Raw genomic sequence first — 14,099 nt, forward strand, 5'->3', positions numbered from 1 at the left:
TTTTGGGGGTAGGAAATTTGAAAGTTTATAGAAGATTCTAGATAGACTAGAACAAACCCTCTTGAATATCTTCTATCCCGGTATCTAGACTATCTGAAGTTTTTGTTGTCAATCCACCCTCATCTCTGTGTTCTCTTCCCACTTTCCTTTGGTTCCACTGTCATCACCATCATCGTAATCATTTGGAATATATATGTAGGGCTCTTTTTTTCAATTTACTTAAGAATATGTTGAAACCATCATGTCACTTACTCCTCAATTCCTTAGTGAGTATTTTTTATAATAAGATGACCATTCTTTGGTATAACCATGATATATACTTATATTTCATATGTGTTTTTTAAGTGCTTTTTTTTCTGGGTGTAATTTATGGTGGGATTATAATCTATTTCACATTATCATTTTGCCTTAATGCTTTTCCCCCATAGTGATTTATAGTCCACTATTTCTTTCCTAGGTTTACATGTTAAATGCTGTGATGTTAGCTGTTGAAAACATTAGATATGTTCCAATCACCACAGAATTATCCAGTGAGAATGGCTTTAGCTTTTAGCTTAGACTTTCTTCTGACTTTTCCTTGCCTTCTGAGCGTATATTCCACACTAAGGCGCATTTTAGTCTTTTTATGTACTTTCTTTGCTCTGGATTTTAGTAAGCATTCTGACAAAGAAATCTAGCATCTTTTTGCATAATATTCAGAAACCAAGATCTGAGATCCACGTGCCTTCATTGCCACTGTTATATAGTCACTTTTAGGCTCCTTCCATTAAAAAATAAATAAAACAAAACAACAACAAACAACTTAAAAACTAGACTGTGTGTCGATATATTGTGTGTTTGAGTTAGGGTGCCTATAGAAGTCAGGAAATTGGACAATGCTACAATATGGTGAGATTCAAAGGGAGGTGGAATAGTTGAACATAGGAGTTATGACCTGGGAAATGAAAACAATGGGTTAGGAAGAGTTAAGTAGGGAAGAGGACAGGAGGGCAGGGTAAAGGTAAAGTATGGGGTGTTGGAACATGGTCTATAAACAAAGTTATACGAGGAGATTTCTGAGACTTTGTGAGGAAACTCCAAGTAAACAAGACTCCATTTCTCTGTAACATGGCTTGTTCTTGGAATATGCTTTCATACCCCGCCAAGGTCTGTAATATATGAGTGAGGTTACTTCAGCTGTTGTTATTCATATGCCTCTATGAAAAAGTATGTTTTGCCACATGTGTCTTGTTCTTGTGATTTTTTTTTATTAATTTATTCTTGTTACATCTCCATGTTTATCCCATCCCTTGTATCCTCCCATTCCTCCCCCCCCCCCATTTTCCCATTATTCCCCTCCCCTATGACTGTTCCTGAGGGGGATTACGTCCCCCATATATTCTCATAGGGTATCAAGTCTCTTCTTGGCTACTTGCTGTCCTCCCTCTGAGTGCCACCAGGTCTCCCCCTCCAGGGGACATGGTCAAATGTGAGGCACCAGAGTATGTGAGAAAGTCGTATCACACTCTCCACTCAACTGTGGAGAATATTCTGACCATTGGCTAGATCTGGGAAGGGGTTTAAAGTTTACCTCCTGTATTGTCCTTGGCTGGTGCCTTAGTTTGAGCGGGACCCCTGGGCCCAAATCTGCCTATCATATTGTTCTACTTGTAGATTTCTAGGACCCTCTGTATCCTTTTATTTTGCTGTTCTCCCATGCGTCTCTCATTTAGAGTCCCAATAGGATGCCTTCCCCTCTGTCCCAGTTTCCTGGTAAGTGAAGGCTTTTGTGGGACATGCCCCTTGGGCTAGTATGCAGATATAAGTGAGTATATACCATTTGATTCTTTCTGCTTCTGGGTTAACTCACTCATTATGATCATTTCTAGCTCAATCCATTTACACTATGGAATACTACTCAGCTATTAAAAACAAGGAATTCCCGAAATTTGTGGATAAATGGATTGAGCTAGAAATTGTTCTTGTGATTAAACATCTTACTCATGTGATTCTCCGTAGCCCTCTGAGTATAAATTGTCCGATGCTCTAAATAAAGTTGGCTGTTACATAAAACTTTAGTCAGCCTCGTTTCTGGGCCCCACTCTCGCAGAATCATGCTGTCAACTAGAGTGGTAAATAAGGGGGTATGATGAGGGATACATAATACTAGAGACCTTGGGAAAGTCACATGGAAACCCACTATTCTAGAAGCTTCCTAAAATGCATACATACAGGTTCAAATGGACTCAACATTATCATATATGGGGAAATTATGCCTCTCCCTGATGCCATAGGTTATCACACAAAAATCCCATTATCAAGTTTAGTTTACCTCTTTTTTTGAGTTTTTGATCAGTAGAGTCTCATTGACCAAATTATATAGACATTGCAATTGCTCTTGGATACTCTCCAGTACTTGAGAGTAAGTCCCTTTTGCTGAAGAGAATATAAACTTGAATCATAGGACATGAGGAAAGCAAGCTCATAGTGAGATGAATCCTTCATTCCCATTGGCTAGCTTTCATAGTGCAGAATGTGCTACGTACAGTACTGCTGGGAGGAAAAGTAATAATCAGTCTAACCTAGATACAACCCTGCAAGGTACAATAATAACCTGCTTGCCAGGAGATGTAGATTGCTGCAATAGTGGTGTGAATGTTATGAGAATAACCAATTACTTTCTGATTGGATTTAAGACTATTCCAGAACTTGAAACTCATTTCTAGTACTAGTCACTGGGTCAAGAACTGGCAGGTAAGTACCATAGATCATAAGGGAAAACCACTACTGTTATTCTGCAAAGTGAACACAGTACTAAACTGTCTCTGAAATACTTCTCTTTTAAAAAGTTATTTATTTCACATGTATATATATATTTGTCCATATGAGTTTATCTGTGCCACGAATATGCAGATGCCCAAGAAGGCCAGAAGAAGGCTTTCATCTTCTAGAACTAAAACAACAGGGCAAGATACCATGTGGGCTCTGGGAACTGAACCTAGTTGCACTGCAAGAGCAGCCAGTGCTTTTGACTTCTGAGACATCTCTCCAGTCCCTTAAATAGTTATCTTTATACACAAAAATTAGTGCATCTGCCTGCCCTCACCAGAAAAGCTTTTTATTAATACACAGTGATTTATTCTGAGACCCACAATTAGTCAATTTACAATGAATAAGAGCCTGTAAAGTGATCAGCCGTAGGTGGGGCATATATGAACATATATGTTGTATGCTCTCTTGTAGACTCTGAAATCATTTCAGAAAGGGGGCAGAAAGATCACAAGATCTGGAGGTAGTAGGGAACTGCTGTGAAATGGTGTGTTCTGAAAATTATAGGGCAGAGGTATACTTAACTCATAACAGCCGTGGTTGCATGTGTAAAACCTGTATAGGATCAAGCCATCCATAATTCCAGCATGGATGGCAGAGGGGACCATTAAGTTCTTCTGTCAACCCAGAAGCTATGGACAGTTTATAGCTGCTTAGGGGAAAGTCAGTTTTCTTTAGGAAGACTTCCCAGCAGAAGTAAATGTCTCTACATCCATGCACATACTTGTCACACTAAGGATAATCTGAGGTTTTAAAAAGATTACATAAAGTTAGGGGGGTTGGGGGAGTTAAAGGTAAGGAAATAGAGGATGGGTTTGTTTGTTTTTTAAATATATTTTATTAATTTATTCATATTACATCTCAATAGTTATCCCATCCCTTGTATCCTCCCATTCCTCCCTCCCTCCCATTTTCCCCTTACTCCCCTCCACTATGACTGTGACTGAGGGGGAACTCCTCCCCCTGTATATGCTCATAGGGTATCAAGTCTTTTCTTGGTATCCTGCTATCCTTCCTCTGAGTGTCACCTGGCCTCCTCATCCAGGGGACGTGGTCAAATATGGGGCACCAGAGTTGATGTGAAAGTCAGACCCCACTCTCCACCCAACTGTGATGTTAAAGAAATCATGTGTGGATGAAATTCTTAAGGAAGATTTACACATCATGAGTTCATATACGGGGAGTGCCAACTCAAAAAATGTTTCAGAGTATGTCCTAACGCCCTTCCTTTCCATATTGCCAACTCATGTCTGTGTTGCTAGTCCCTGTTATATGAAAAGAAAACTTTCTGACCATGATTTGGAAATGTTTTGTGTTAAACCAATATGTGTGAACATGTGTCTCTGTGTGACCTTTCTCTGTCATTTTAATGCACCCTATTTTATGCACTTCTGTGCCTCTTGCATTTTCATAAAGCAATATATACTTTTTCATGTCATTACAAATTGCTACATAATGATTTGTTGTACTAATCTGAACAATTTGATATCATAGGTTCTAACTATCTCACAGTTGACTTAGATTGCCCTAACTCTTGGGCAACTTGCAGGTTGATGATATATATATTTAGTATTTCTTACTAAGACTGTGAAAGGAAATCACTGCTTGTATATAACTGTACACTTTATGGATTAGGTATCTGTAAGATATATTCCTGAAATTAAAATTCCATGGTCAGCGATTCATGCTTCAAAAATAATACATACCACCAAACAAACCACAATAAGATGCATCTACTCACATTTGGGCAACATGGAGGAAGCTATTCATGTATTTTTCCCATCAGTCTTGTACATGACTATGTCTTTAAATTTCTGGAAAACTGATAGCCAAAGATTCTATGTTTCTTATTTGAATTTTGATTTCTTTGTGAATGTACTCAGTTCGTTTTATGTGCTTACTCACTTCTGTGCTCTGTTTGGTGCAAATGTCCATTTACATATCTTGCTCATTTTTCATACTGTGTTATTTGTCCTTTTCTTATAAGAGTTCTGTGATAAGAAAATATATCCTTTATTATACATGTTGCAAATATTTTTCTTCCATTTGTCATCTTTACTGGGTTTGTGGATTTGAAAATTTGTCAGTATTGTATTTATGTATTTATCTCTTGACATTAGATTTTATTGCTTTTGCATTTTGATTAGTGCTTTACAGCTCCCCCTAACTCCAAGATTAGTTTTTAAAACTATGTATGCAGTCTTCTCTACTTTTTATTCTTTAATATTTGATTCATCTGAAATTTAATTGGTAGCAAGCAACAAAGTTAAGTGAACTTCTGAAAACCAAATTAGATATAACTTCTTTTTATTCTCAACATAGCATATGGAAGAGTAAATGTTTCTCCTAGTTCTGCTGCCTTATGTTTCTGAATATTAGACGTTCCTTACATCATTCTTCTTTAGAATTTCTGATCATTGGTTTCTCATTGTACTCATAGGAATTTAAGGAGACCTGTCATCTCAAATGGCTGAAAACAAAAACAAAAACAAAAAACAAGAAGAGACTTGATACCCTATGAGCATATACAGGGGGAGGAAGTCCCCCTCAGTCACAGTCATAGGGGAGGGGAGTAAGGGGGAAATGGGAGGGAGGAAGGAATGGGAGGATACAAGGGAGGGGATAAACATTGAGATGTAATATGAATAAATTAATAAAATAAAAATTTAAAAAACCCAAAAATGAAACTTCATTGCAAAGTGAGATTTAAAACTATTTGTGTTCTATTATAAGTGTGACAAGACTTTGAAGATATTTTTAGAGAGGATGGGGAGGGGCATGAGAGTGAGACTGGGAGAAGAGAGAGGGGGCTTGGACCAGGCTGTAAAGTGAGTAAATAAATAAATAAATAAATAAATACATGGAAAAAAGAAAGTGCATATTTCTTGTCCTCATGGATTTTTGCCTTTATTTGGTTTGGCTTTTATGAGATAAAGTCCCCTTTATACTTTATTCCAGGCTGCCTTGAACTTTCGGCAATACTGCCTCTGCCTTTGAGTACTGAGCCACAATGCCTGGCAAATCTCATATTTTGATCTATATTATATCATGCCTTCTCTTTTTGGCTAATTTCCTATGGTAGCCTAACCTAATTGATAGTTCACCTTGCAATGTCCTCCATTCTGCATCTATGTCTGGTTTTGTCACTTTCAGAATCTCTTCTTCCCTGACTTTTTCTTCTGCCCTGTTAAAATCCAATAGACTGCCATTTTAATTGTTGCCTTGCATTTATCTTTGGTTTCTGTGCCCCTGTTTACTAACCTTGTTTAAATCAAAATTTCTTCATATAACTTTTTTGATTCTTCTATGCATTCATGCAGCTAAACTTAACTGAAAAAAAAAACCCAACTTAGATAATAAGTGCTCTTAATTAAAATTTGTGACATTTAACAATAAGTGGGTTATTGATGTTGCCGGGCAACACTGATGTGTTTCTCACCTTTCATCCTCTCGCCTTCTTCAGTAGACAACCTTTTTATTTTGTTAAAAATTCAAAGCAATTAAAAGAGATCTGTGTATTTTCAACATCATCTTCACCTCTTGTCTATATGTATCTCTGCTCCAATATTAAACCTCTGTATTTAATCCTATAAGTGAACCTTCTGTGTGTGTGTGTGTGTGTGTGTGTGTGTGTGTGTGTGAGTGTGTATTTAATAAAACCATCTACGACCTTGTTACCCATCACAACCTGTTATGTTTACTTAGGACACTCCTCAGTCATCCTTCCCTATGTCTTTGGAGTCACCACATGCATGTTAGGTCTTGTTCGTTTATGTTCTGGTTTGCTTTCTGTTGTCAATTTGACACACCTACGAAGATAGAATCTCAATGGAGGAATCGCCTCCATCAGATTCACATGTGGGCACATGGGTACAATTTCCGTTCTCGTCTGATTCTCTGTTGCTATGATAAAACATTGACCAAAAGCAACTTGGAGAAGGAAATGACTTATCTCATTGTACAGGCTGTAATCTGTAATCAAGCAAAACCAAGGCAGGAATTGAACCAGAAACAATGGAAGAACGCTGCTTACTTCCTCTGTGTAGCAGGGTCAGAGTTTCTCTGAAGAGAGTCCTGAAAAGACCATTTGTGAAGGTGCAGCCACAGCTGTAGTGAAAACCCCAGGTTTGTAGGGGCCCTGGAGAGAAGCTGAAGCTAGCCCCACATAGAAATTGAGGTCTCTGCAGAGGTCAGGAGATTGGAAAAGATGCGTCTTCGGTTGCAGTGATAGACACTAACTAGCAATCAAGAAAATCCCCCACTGTAGGTGGTACCATCCCTACTAGGGCAGCCTGAGTAGCACATGAAAGAAAGATGAGCAAGCCAGGAAGGTAAGCCAGTAGCAGCATTACTCCATGGTTTCTGCTTTAAGTTTATGCCTTCGCTTTGCTTGATGACGCTCTACAACTTGCAAGCGGAAATATACCCCCATCCACTTACTTTTGGTCAGTGTTTGTCACAGCAAAATAGAGCCAGCCTAGACCAATTTAATGTCATGCATTCATTTATCCTAGTTTCTCTAGTAGAACTTACCAGAATCAACCTTCTTTGATCCATATTTCCCTTCCAGTATAGGATAATTATTTGTTCCCTTTTACAGAAAAACTATTTGAAGGAGCTCAGTGTCTTTAAATTATTCTGTTTTTATTCATTCTTTTTTTTTTTTAAGCCTACTGTGTATGTGATGTGTATATGTGTGATTTGTGGTGTGTGTTTGTGTATGTGTTTGTGTGTGTGTGTGTGTGTGTTGCATTAATATGTGCATTTGGGAGTCGTGGTCCTCTGTCACTCTCCAACTTTCTACATGTTGGGACAGGGTTTCTTACTGACTGAACTTTCTGTTAGACTGATAGTCAGCAAGCCCCAGTGATCCTCCTGTCTCTGGTCTTCCCCCAAAACACCCAGATTACAGAAGCCCGCGTCCATGGCATTTTGAGTAAGTGCTTATGTACAACTCACATCCTCAGGCCTACACAGAAGGGCTATTAATCACTGAGCCATCTCGAGCAAACATGTCAATCCCCATTTCACTCTTAAGTAGCTTTAGCTGTGTCGATACATGGTTTTCTGAGTGGCCAAGCTTACTCTTATATTTCTAATGTAACTGGTCAACCCTAACTCACCATCTTGCCATTTGGCTCAGTTAAGTTTTCCTTCCTGAAAGTGTTGCTCATGCTTAGGACAGACGCTTTCCCATTACTCTTTGCTTTTCCTGTTTGCTCCTCCTTGTTTCTCGTTCTTCTTTTCTTCCATCTCTTCCTAATACAATTCCCCAACATTCAGCCACAGACTACATTTTATCTTCTTCTAAAATGTCCTCCTGTATCCCAGGCTGACTTTGAACTCCTGATGTAGCTTAAGATTATCTTACACTTCCGGTCCTCCTCCCTCCATTTCCTGACTAGCTGATATTTCAGTCATGTGCCACTGTGCTCAGTGTATACGGTTCTGGGAACCAAACCCAGGCACATAAGTCCCCAAACCAGTCCCCGAGAGAAATAGAAAATTACTTTCCCCAGCCTTGTCGAGAAAAGATTTCTTTTGGCAGTGGACAATGCGACTCATAACTTGTCACTACCCTGAGAATAAATGATGTGTGCTTGTCTGCAAACTGGATGCCTCTCTATCACCTCTCAAACGATCAGGAAACATTGTGGAAGAGGAGGGCAGGAATGATGTAAACACTGGAGGATGGAGAAGAATGTTACAAAAGTTGTCTTTTAAACATGACAAGACCGTTGCACTGGTGAACTCATAGCGGCCAGGTTACCATGTAAAACACTCACAGAGGTGGAGCCAGTTAATGCCCCAGCAGGGATGGGGGAGGGGCTCATGACGCACTACCCTTCCCTGAAGAGCTATTAGCACTTAATGGTTGCAAGGAGAGGGGTAGTAATTTTCTACACAGTTAATGGTTGCCAGGAGAAGGGATGCCATTTTCTACAGTGGTGTAGCCATGAAAGGTTGCTCATATTCCAGTAAGTAACCTTATTTAGTCCATGCTTGTGTAGCCAACTCTAATTTATCTCAGCACATCATTTGAATATAAAGAGATGAAAGGAGAAAGGGGACCTGTTGGTGTGATGGCATGTGCTTGGTCTTATTGTAACTTATGCTGCCTTCGGTTGATGCTCCTGGGCTGCCTGGGTGGTGGAGGCCAGGTAGATCTGGGGGAGAGGGGAGGTGGGGAAAAAGATTGGGGAAAGGGAGGGAGGGGAAACTGCAGTTGGGATGTAACATATGAGAGAATAAAAATTAAAGAAAATTCAAAAAGGGATAACTGTTGTGCAAAATGTTCATTGAAAAAGAGCAAGAGTAAAGAAGGAAAGTGGATTAGGAATCCCAACAGTGACAGAGGGGACAAACCGATCAAAATAACAGAACTTAGAGAATTGGCAGACCCACAGTTCACAAAAGCACAGTATCTGCTAAAATAAAACCTTTACATAGTAATCAGATTTTCCTAACAGGACAGACAAACACATCCAAGATACAAGCTAGCTATTAATAACAGAAAGTAAACAGGAAACATTTCTATACAGCACAGATGTCAAGAAAAACACTTCTTTAACAAGACCCGTGGGGAAAAACGTAAACACAAAGAGGAATTAAAAAAAAACATATTCTAACGTGTGAATATACCTAAAACAGTGCTAGAGAAAAGAACTTATGATATTGGAATCAGTGTTTTAGCAGGAAATAAATCAATGAAATGAGTTGATATGCCAAGAAGCTGGAAATAAAGAAGAAGGCAAGTTCAAATAGGAAAAAGGAAGAAGTAACAATTATATAAACAGAAGCAAAACAAACAAACAAACAAACAAACAAATAAAACCCACAGTAAACCCTAGAAGATAGAGAAATAATAGAAAAATCATTTAAGAAAGTTCTTGAAAATAATCAATTAAATTGATAAGTATATAATAAAACTGACAAGAATTAAATAGAGGAAAGACACAAACCAAAAGTACTATAAATAGGAAAGAAATATCTCTACCAATTACTCAGTTATTAAAATATAACACAAAGTAGCTTGAGTAACTTTATGCTCATAATTTCAGCAGCTTGAAAGACACAAACTAATTCATCAAACAATTCTCTCTTGTGGCTTAGAGAAAAACTATCTCCAACAGAATAATAGAAAAATAATGGAACAAAGTATTACAAATCTAACAGTGCATAAAAAGAATTACAGATCAGACTGGATTTATTCCAGGAATCCAAAGCTAGATCAATTTTCAAACACCAAGCATTATTATTCATCACATTAGCATTTTTAAATAGAAAATTTTATCACTATATAAGCAGGTATAGAGAAATCATTTAACAAAATCCACCACTCATTTATAAGAACATTTCCATGCAGGCTAAGAATATATGATAATTAACTCACCTTGATAGAGATAATATTTTAAAAAAACATAGCTGACATCCTACACATTTAATATCATTGTCAAAATTCTAGCCACTGGAATAAGCCAATGAAGTGAAATAAAAAAGAATATAGATGAGAAAGGGAGAAAAACACCATCTCTACTTTCAGATATGTTTATTAGTATATTTAAAAATCCCAGCATATTTATATAAATAAGGTATAATAATAAATGAAGCAAAATTATAGCATATATTATCAAACCCCCAAATCTATTCAGTTTCTGCAGATCAGTAACAGGATGATGAAGTAAAAAAAAAAAAAATTAAATATAGTGTCAACCAGATGTAGAGGAATAAGCCTGTAATTTCCGTATTTGGGATACCAAGGTAGAAAGATTCTGAGCACAAGCCTGGCTTAGTGAATTCAAGGCTAGTCAGCGCTACACAGAGGGGCTCTGACCTGACTGAGCAGACCTCATAGGAACTCACAGAGGCTGAAGTGGCAAGCACGGGGAATACATGGGTTTGTCCTAGGTTCTTTGCAGATATATATTCTAGCTTTTGGTTTAATACTTTTATGTGACCCTGAGTGTGTGAATGGGTGGGTTTCTGAGTCTCTGATTCTTGTGACTTCTCTCTGGGCTCTTTTCCTTCTGTTGGTTTGATTTGCCCAACTTTGATGTGAGGGTTTTTGTTTTATTTTATTATATTTTATTTTGTTGGGTTGGGTTGTTACCACTTAGAAGCCTATTCTTTTCTTATTAAGGACAGAAAGGGAATGGATGCAAATGGAAGGGAAGATGGGGAGGAATTTGGAAGAGGAGAGGAAGGAAAACTGTGATCAGGGTTTATTTTTAAAATGAAGAAAAATGCTAGACAATTATTCACATTTTCTGGATAAAAAGATGATATTCTCTAGACAGTAGGAAGCGAGGAATGAAACTGCCTACTGTGGGCTTACCTTGCCATTTCAGAAAAGAGCAAGGAAGCAAGGGGCAGGTGACCTTCATGTCTATCTTATGTTAGGTATTTCTAAACTAAGTTTCTTTTTTGAGAAAACGAGGCCTTTCCTAACATGCATGTCTAACTAACAATTCTGAAAAGCCAGCCATCCTTTCAAATGCCAAAAAAACTCATCTGCCCCAATAAGTGCTTATATAATGGTGGGGAATCAGTGTAATAACGCTGCTTCTGGAATGAGACAATGGACAAAGAGTACTTTTTTTTTTCGTATGTTTATTGAATGTGTGTTGCATAATTGATTATTAACATTTAATATTTATTTATTCTTTAATAAATAATTGTTATTCCTTGAGTGGCTGTGTACCCAAATAACCACACAAAGAGAGTAGGATATATTTAATTAGCCCATAGCACAATACAGAGCAATAATTACTTCATACTAAACCTCCAAGCTAGCATAGCTTCCTCCCGTTCAGATTTCCCATGTTGTACTTAGTTTTTACTCATCTGCTAGATACGGCTCATTTCTCCTGGTGTTTTCCTCATCCTCTCCATGTGCATCTTTCCTCTCCTTCCTGACCTTTCTCCTCCCCTCCCAGGACCAGGATGTCCCACCTTATTCTCTGTTATCATTCAGGATTGACTAGTTGGCTTTTATTGGCAATACAGAGACAAATGGCATGTTTATACAAACTTGAGACAGGAGATACTTAGAATAAACATCTCAATACAAGGCCTAGATTGAAACCGGATAGTGGGGTAGAAAAATCAACATCTGAATGAACAAGGCACACATTCCACAAGAACATTATGCCAACAAATGTGATATTCGACAACCTCAAATATCTAAAAAGTACACTGTCTTCACTACAGTCCCTACCTTCTCCATTCTCCCTCCCATCCCTATCACCCTCCTGGTCTCTATACTTCCCTTCCTCACACTGTATCTTTTGTTGTGTTGTTTTGGGGAGCTACTGGTTAGAGACCCTGTATTTTAACAGTCATTTGCTTACTCCTTTTCCTCTTTAAACAAGAGAATGAATCTCTGTTAATATAATGGCCATTCTGAAGAGCTAGACCTATGCAGAAACAACAGCAACAACAAAAAGGCAGGGGGCGGGGAGAGGAGACAAAAAAAAAAAAAAAATCCAGGTTGGGACAGAGAAAGCCAATTGTATTTCAAAAGATTCTTAAGAACTCGTAACTGAAATGTTTTTCTTGAAAACTTAAGGAGTTTTTAAGTTTAGCAAACTTTTCTAGAGAGGAAAGACTCTTGTAGTTGGGAGAAAATTATTTTGAAGATCAAAAGTCCAAGCACTAAAATATTCTGTGTGTAAAACATGTATTGTAAACTATGGAGCTGAGAAGAACTCAGGTTTTGGGGATATGTAAAATAAAGACATCCATCCTATGGAGAAGACAGCACTGCAGCCAGTGGGACACTGGGAAGACAGATGCTCTTGCCCCTGCCTCTCCTAAACATTAATGAAAGTGAGGAGAGAAAGAAGTAGATGAAACATAAGAAGTAAGAACATTCCTCATTTTCTGGAGAAGCCTCTTTGACAGGTTTGAGACCTGGCAGGGCACGAGTAGGTAAGTGAGATGATAGGTGGATGATTTGCTGATGCCAACTTGTCACTGGTTCACTACATCCCAGGACCACAAAAACAGCTGAAAAGTCTAGGTCTACCAATAAGAGTCTGATGGAAGGATGATGGACCTAGAATGCAATCCAGCTGGTCACAAGCAAGATGCAAGAGGTAAGAATGACGGGAATGAAAGAACGTGACAACACTAGAGTCCTTTTGCTGCATGACATTCAGTTGACTGTGGGTTATACATCTTCCTGTAATCTAACAAGTGGAGGTAGAAACGAGTGTGAGCCATCTTCCTTCCCTCAAGAACTTTGACCAGAACTGGATTTATTACAGGACATTGAAGGGAGAAGCACAAGGAAGAGAAAGAGTAGACCCTCATGATTTACTCATTATTCATCCTTAATGGACTGGGTTTACCTGAAAATATCTAGGTAATTTTTCTCAATGAAGAGTATTAGCAGCTCTGAATGACAAAGCAGATGGGATGGCAATACTTTCTTAGGTTTATTGACATGCATATAGTATATAAATTTCACAATTGCTTTGTATAGTTTATTTGATATTTCTGTATTTTGACAACATTGAAAAAGAGAAAAATATTTAGTCATGTATCCTTTGTGGATGTTAAATTTCTACATATAATAAAAAAAATTGATTTGTTCAGTAATCATACCTGCTAATTACCAAGTTTAGCTCATCACTTAACTTTTTCTCACAAATTGAATCTAAAATTTGTCCCCCCCCCGACATTTCTCACTTTTTATTCTTGTTTTTAAGAAAGCAGAGTAAATAGTTTGTTATTACTTAAGTGATAACACAATTAATTGAATTTTGTGAAAGTTTTCATCCTAGCACTCTTTACGATTTACATTGACCAGATTTTCAATGATAATGTAATCATCTAGTTTATTTCAGAAAATGTATTGTGTTGGCTCACACTTCTATTAAGTTCCTTTTCCTCAAATTGATGACTTATCTTACAAAGGGAAGAAGGAGGCTCAGTCACAAGGACTTTTTCTAAAGCCTTCTCCTCTTCTCCCTCCTCGACATGTCACCTTCCACTTCGACTCAGCTATCCGGAAGTTCTCTGGAAGATTTCTTCCTAACCTTTCCATCTTCTTTGCAAAGTTCTCAGAATTTTTACCAATATTCTCCCTCAAAAAACCCCATTCTTTTCTATGAAGAATGTTTTTATTATTAGCCTGCGATGCCCTTCTCCATCTGGTTCATCATTAGGATTAAGTAATGAATTAGACCAAGTCCATTGCATTCAGATGGAATGGCTAGGATTCTAAGCTATCCTATGTTGATTAGAGAGTATTTCCACTAAATGTCCTCTTTCCACTTCAGTCTTTC

The 14,099-nt window shown here is 37.9% G+C and overlaps 1 protein-coding gene across 3 annotated transcripts in view; it reads left to right on the forward strand.

Moving 5' to 3' along the window:
- Tagln2 (transgelin 2) overlaps positions 1-14,099 on the forward strand; it is a 960,136-nt gene that overhangs the window by 556,893 nt on the left and 389,144 nt on the right. The window lies entirely within an intron of this gene.

Source organism: Acomys russatus, chromosome 6, assembly GCF_903995435.1.
Source record: "Acomys russatus chromosome 6, mAcoRus1.1, whole genome shotgun sequence".
In the NCBI taxonomy this organism is placed as follows: domain Eukaryota; kingdom Metazoa; phylum Chordata; class Mammalia; order Rodentia; family Muridae; genus Acomys; species Acomys russatus.